We start from the raw sequence: 6,072 nt of genomic DNA on the forward strand, positions 1-6,072 counted from the left end.
ATGAGCGGTCTGCTCATTACTATATTTGGGCATTAAATGACGTCAAGCGGTTAGTAACCATATCAACGCGCAGTAACCATAGGTACGCGCTCGATTCAATTCCAGTATATTGCGACGAGTGTTTACATCACTAAATTAGCTGTAACTTTGTGTGATTATAAACGATCGTGCTAAATTTAAGGCGCTGTGGCTAAAATCGTCCACTGAACCAACAGGTAAAATTTCAGAGAGATCGTCCCCATGCAGCGCTCATTTTCACCTCGCGAATAATCAGCTCGCTTATAAGAATTGAGGGAGCCAGTTATGTCAGTAATAAAAAGAAACATAACAATTATCTTTGTTGTAGCACGATGCACTACTTGGTTGCGCCGCGCATCAAATAATTCTTCTCGCAACTTCGGTAGATCGGCGAGATGCAGTACCACTGTGCCTCACCGAGCTGCGAAGGATTGACATCGTGAATCAATTATCTTTGGTTATATCCTTATGTGGCAAAGAAGCGTTTTATAAATCTTTATTCCACTGGGAAGTTTTTAAAATAGGACAATGTTTTTGATGAAATTAATTTTAAATATTGTATTTGATAATAAATTAATGTTGGTGCCGAAAAATATATAATAAATATTCCCCCATCACCAACAGTTGGTGGGGAAATATTTATTATACATTTTTCTCACAGTGCGATGATAGTTTGTAGACATGTGTGATGATGTGATGTCATAAATTTTACTTTGCTTTACTTTACTTTTACGATGGGTGTTGTCATACGTTGTATGACCCGCCGCGCACGAAGTGCGCGGCTCCCCCTGTATCGTCAGGACGATACACCATAGTGAAACGACCGTGGGGTCGCAACGTGATACAAAATGGGTGTACACTGAATTGACGGATATTACTCGTTTAAATTTCTTGCAAGTAGTGCGCGCTGCTTTTTTCTCGAAATGGCCCGATGCATGCAATTGCTACGAAGTAGCGCGAGCCGGGCCAAAGCATTAAAAATGATCAACGACGTAATATGATACAAGTGAAAACATAAATTACAACTTTTGTCTTATAATTATGAAATTTGTTGTTCCTGCAAATTTAAATGTTAAACAATACAAAAAAGCACCGCACGATCAAATAGAATCTGCAATAGAAAAGTAAAATTATTTTATAAAATTACAGAAGCGTACGAAAATTGTTTAGCTTAGTTACCGCGCAAAAGTTTAAACAAACGAACTTAAAATGTAATGAAAATTATTGATTTATCAAATTGTGAATTTTTACGGTTTAAAATTTCAAAATAAGTTAATTTAATTTAGTTTTTTAACTGAAGATCATTTATTGCTCTAACCAGAGCCCTTTCGCTTGCAGTACGCGTATACACATGCAGGTATGTGAAGATCATTTGTTGCAATTCAAAATTGCAATTTACTTGTATTTTTGTTTGATGAAATTTTTGTATCACATCGTGACCCCCACGGGCGTACATGACCCCCACGGTCGTTTCACTGTAGCATATAGTGTAGAGTTTCAACGATACAGGGGGAGCCGCGCACTCGTGCGCGGCGGGTCATTGGTCATACAACGTATGACAATGAAATGTAGCATTCTTATAGCATGAAATGAAATGAAATGATGTTTTCTTGAAAATTTGTTGTTTTCTTGATGAAATGAAATGAGGTATTTATATCCCGCTCATATGATTAACCAACAACACAAGGAAGGTGGTTAACCATGTCAGAGCGGCTGACTGTGAGTGATGTGAGCAAATGTGTAAAAATGAACAAGATAAAAACGTAATATTAATATAAGACCAAGACAAAATTAAAACACCTTTTATTTTAAACCACACTAAACTAAAAAGAAGCAGAGACCATACAATACATTATGTAGGTATAATAAAGGTTAGTACAGTGACATAGAAAGGTAGAGAACTTAAACATAAAATGGAGTGCGGTAAAAAATAAAAGCCAAGGTGTCTTGCAAAATGAAGACAAATGGAAAGAAAAAACATCAAAACTGATTATATAAATGGTTCTTTAACATTCGCTTGAAGCAGTTGGTATCAGTTATACATCTCAACATCAGTGGAAGAGAGTTCCATGCAATCGATGCATGGCTTGAGAAACGTCTGTCATCAACTTTGGACTTTTTATTCTTTGGTACCTTGAGCATGAGATGGTCACCAGGTCTCTTCGACCTGGTCATGGTCATGGTGTTTGAGAGTTCTTTATCCGCTACATCCAAATCCAGTAGTGCTTTGAGGTAATCAGGTGCAGTACCGTGAACTGATTTGTGGGTTAATAGACAAACTTTAAAGAATATTCGTTGGTCTATAGGGAGTATGTGGGCCTTCTTTATTTTCAGCAGCTAGTATGTTAGCGCGCATAACAAGGCGCGCTAGCATTTTACCGCCATTCTAGGTTTCACTGATTTCTGGGCCACAATACACAATATGTCCAATTTGATTCTAATTGTTGCTCCTAATCTGATAATTCTAATGACAGTGACTGCTCCCTATTAACCAACCGACCAACATTTTCGGTCGAACCCTAAAATTACTAATACCAAATTTAAACCCAACATATGCGTGTATAGTCTCCAAATCTTCTCTTATCTCTGCTCTCGGACTTTGTTCTTTTGAATATATAATAGAACTGTTTGTATACTTTAACAAATAGTGATTTTAACTTTGAGATAAACTGCTATATTATTATATTTTTGTACCAATGTTCACCTAACTTAACGTCTCTCACTGACACCATCACCCGGCAACCAATTTTAAAGTAAAATTTATTAACGATCTGACTACAGACTGGCGGTCAAGGTCCCCCGTATAGTAGCTCAACGGAGGGGGTAATCAGGGCACGTGTTAATGAAAAATGTACGTGTCCTTCCACAATCCCTTCTGTTGGGTCACACGTTATTGGGAACTGAGATCGCTATCGTGTAACTAGAAGCAGTATATGCAAAGTAACTTTGGTGATAGGTGATAGGCAATATGAAATTACACATCTTACTTTAACTTTATCCCGTCACCCATGGACTTATTAATTAACGGCTGGTGGTGGTGTCATCGTTTGTCGTACTCAAAACGTTTCGCGGTTGCGAATGCCGGCCCATCGAGGAAAATCTTTTTACTTTGTATTTTAACCATTATAAAGTATGATTAGTCGGATATAGTACTGATATGAGTTCAAACAGTCCCCGAAACGAAGAAGCAAACATTTGATTTTTGTTTCGGCGACTGAATCGTTGATGGGCCGGCAAATATTTGTTGTCGAGTAGTGTTGAATACTCATATTAACATGATTATTGATTAAATTTAGGAATTGTATATAACTATCTTTGACCAAGTTTAATTGTTAATGAGAATGCACCCCAGCACTGGGCGCGCGCGGCGGCTTTGATGTTAGCGGCTACAAGCTTGAAGCTAGGCAGCTGCAGAAAAAACGCCGCGCGCGTTCACAGTTCAGCGTACGGCTTTTCGTTTTTGATTTTACAAATGACAAAGCAACTTTTAATGATTATTAATGGAATTATCGGATATTTATAATTCAATATGTATTGATTCTTCTGTGGAAAATAAAAATTGTATTTTACTTAAATTGTATTTTACTTCTTATAGAAGGGAACCAAGTCCGTGGTTCTGTCTTCTATGTTATAGATGAAACGAACTGCCCCATTAAGGGTGGATCTAAGTTTGTTTAGTCTGGTCTTGGGTAGATTCATGTATAGAGAATTACAGTAATCTAATTTAGATATAACCAGTTGTTTCACCAATATCAATTTAATGCCTTCATCCAGGTAACGACCAATAGTTCTTAGGTTCATCATTGTCCAGCTACATTTCCTTTTGACATTATTGATCTGTCTTTCCATATTTAAAGTTTCATCAAATTTGACTCCCAGACTCTTCCAGCTGTCTCCTTTGCACTCCGTAGGTAGAATTTCAGTGCTTCCAAATTGCAGTCTGACACTGAGTTCACACTTTTTTAGAATATGGCTCTTTCCTAACACCTTTTCTTCACCATCCATGCTTTTATCTCTGCAAGACATTTGTTTGTTGCATCGATTATTTTTGGTTTCATCCATATGTGGCAAATAAACGTGTCATAAATTGTTATTCCACTGGGAAGTTTAATTAGGTTTTTTTTAAATAAGATAATCATGTTTTGATAATTTAAAAAAAAAATGTTTTATTTGATAAATAGTTCATGTTTGCATTTATGAAATTGAATCGATTGTCATAAGATTGATTTTGCTTCCTCATGGCATACACGTGCCCCTCTTTCGGGTTTCAGAACGATACACAAATGTTTGGCTGCTTGTCCAGTAGAGAAATGCGGTAAACATTTACCTGGGAACTTGATTGACTATGTCAACCCATCGAAATCGTTGCTCTACTTTGCAGAGCATCGATCTGAGATGCGAAGCAAGAATGATAGTTCGTGCGGCCTGAAGTCCTCCAACCTGGGAACTTTACGCTTTTGTATTGAAATACACTGATTGAATTCATGGCTGAATGAAAAGAGGACAAGTCAAGTGCCGCCCAGTAGGTAAACATTGAACATTCATCTTAACTGTCAGTATGCTGGCAACACAACTGACTGCACATCATTCACAATTCACATGAATCAGAATTTCAGTTTCAAAACTGACATTGTTTCTGAGCATATAATATAATATATTTTCCATGAAAAGGAGATCAACCTCGAAACCAACAATTTTAGCTCATCTTGGCAAAATCGAATTCGTCTCCCTACCTAGCTATTATAAGCAATAATCTTCGTCTAAATCCTGTGACATTGAACTTAAATCGCAGTTCTTAAATCCTCAACACACTACTTTCTTAACAATGTTCACTATTTGGCTTTAAATAGTTTGGTTTGTGTAGTACCCACTTTCTCTTCCCATGGCTCATACTGACATACTAAAACAGTGCAATGTAGGTCAGTTATTGACTAACTCTATGCTACCTACACTACATCTCTGGCAGTACAGTAAACCTACTACCACCTCCTGTTCAAGTCAGAGGCAACACATAAGTGCGATAATATTTTGCAAATAGTACGATTCCGCACCTATTAGGAAAACAAATTTTAGGAAAACAAATTTAAATTTTGGTATTTATTAATAACAATCAAAACATATCATATCATAAAAATAAAGCCGCGCGTTGGTTGACTGCCTCAGTAAGGTGAATAATTTAAACTTGAAGGTGCCCCGCGCATTTACAGAACCTCATGCTGCGATCACATGATCACGAGGACCTGTGAGCGCCAAATTTAATTTAAAGTTTCTAGAAATCATACATCACTACGAGTTACTCATGCTTTTGAATTATAGGAGTGCGGATTGTCAGGTATTTCATTCATTCATACTTAATCGGTTTAAAGCTGTATATTTAGAACTCACTATTGTTTAAACTATGAAAGCAGAACGTAGATAATGGACAATATTACGATTTTTTATATGAGGAAAATTTGGATGCAAAAAAGACTGCAATGATGCTGAACAATTCCAAATTTGTAGCCTTTGGACACTCTCAAGTTGGATAATTCAACAGCGTAGTATATAACCTTGCCTTACATAATCGTTAAGTTTAACACTACAAATAACTTACAAGGTTAATGTCTTACACTGACTTCCCTGACCATGCAAGATGTATAAATCTAGAATTACCCTCATAGAAGTTTTTGCAATTGATGTATTGATGGGCAGGATGACTTGGGCTAGTCGAGCTGGTTATGAGCATAATCACAAGGAAAACAAATTTTTTAGGGGAAAACAAAATTTAAATTTGATTGCCATTACAATGAATAATAATATCATAATGAATATACTGTAAACATCCGATAATAAACTTGTTAGAACCAGTATAGCCCAAGATGCTCTACTAACAAATAAAAAGAACTTGCAGGTTCATGGTCCTTTGGATGCGCATACATACACCATAGGCCATACCAATCTAGCTATAATTCTACGTCATATTAAAAACTCTACATCATCTTTAAATACAAAAACAAATTTTATCAACATGACAAAAGGAGCTAGTTGCCTGTACAAGAGCTTTACTAGCACCCG

General features: G+C 36.6%; 3 protein-coding genes across 3 annotated transcripts in view; 2 read left to right on the forward strand and 1 right to left on the reverse strand.

Annotated features, from left to right (window-relative positions):
• The window catches only part of LOC134820849 (vasculin-like protein 1), a 632,099-nt gene that overhangs the window by 201,766 nt on the left and 424,261 nt on the right, over positions 1-6,072 (forward strand). The window lies entirely within an intron of this gene.
• LOC134821469 (glutaryl-CoA dehydrogenase, mitochondrial-like) overlaps positions 1-6,072 on the reverse strand; it is a 101,897-nt gene that overhangs the window by 54,954 nt on the left and 40,871 nt on the right. The window lies entirely within an intron of this gene.
• The window catches only part of LOC134821471 (proline-rich transmembrane protein 2-like), a 90,378-nt gene that overhangs the window by 28,609 nt on the left and 55,697 nt on the right, over positions 1-6,072 (forward strand). The gene's annotated exons all lie outside the window — the stretch shown is intronic.

Source organism: Bolinopsis microptera, chromosome 9 (genome assembly GCF_026151205.1).
Source record: "Bolinopsis microptera isolate Bmic1 chromosome 9, MBARI_Bmic_1.0, whole genome shotgun sequence".
In the NCBI taxonomy this organism is placed as follows: domain Eukaryota; kingdom Metazoa; phylum Ctenophora; class Tentaculata; order Lobata; family Bolinopsidae; genus Bolinopsis; species Bolinopsis microptera.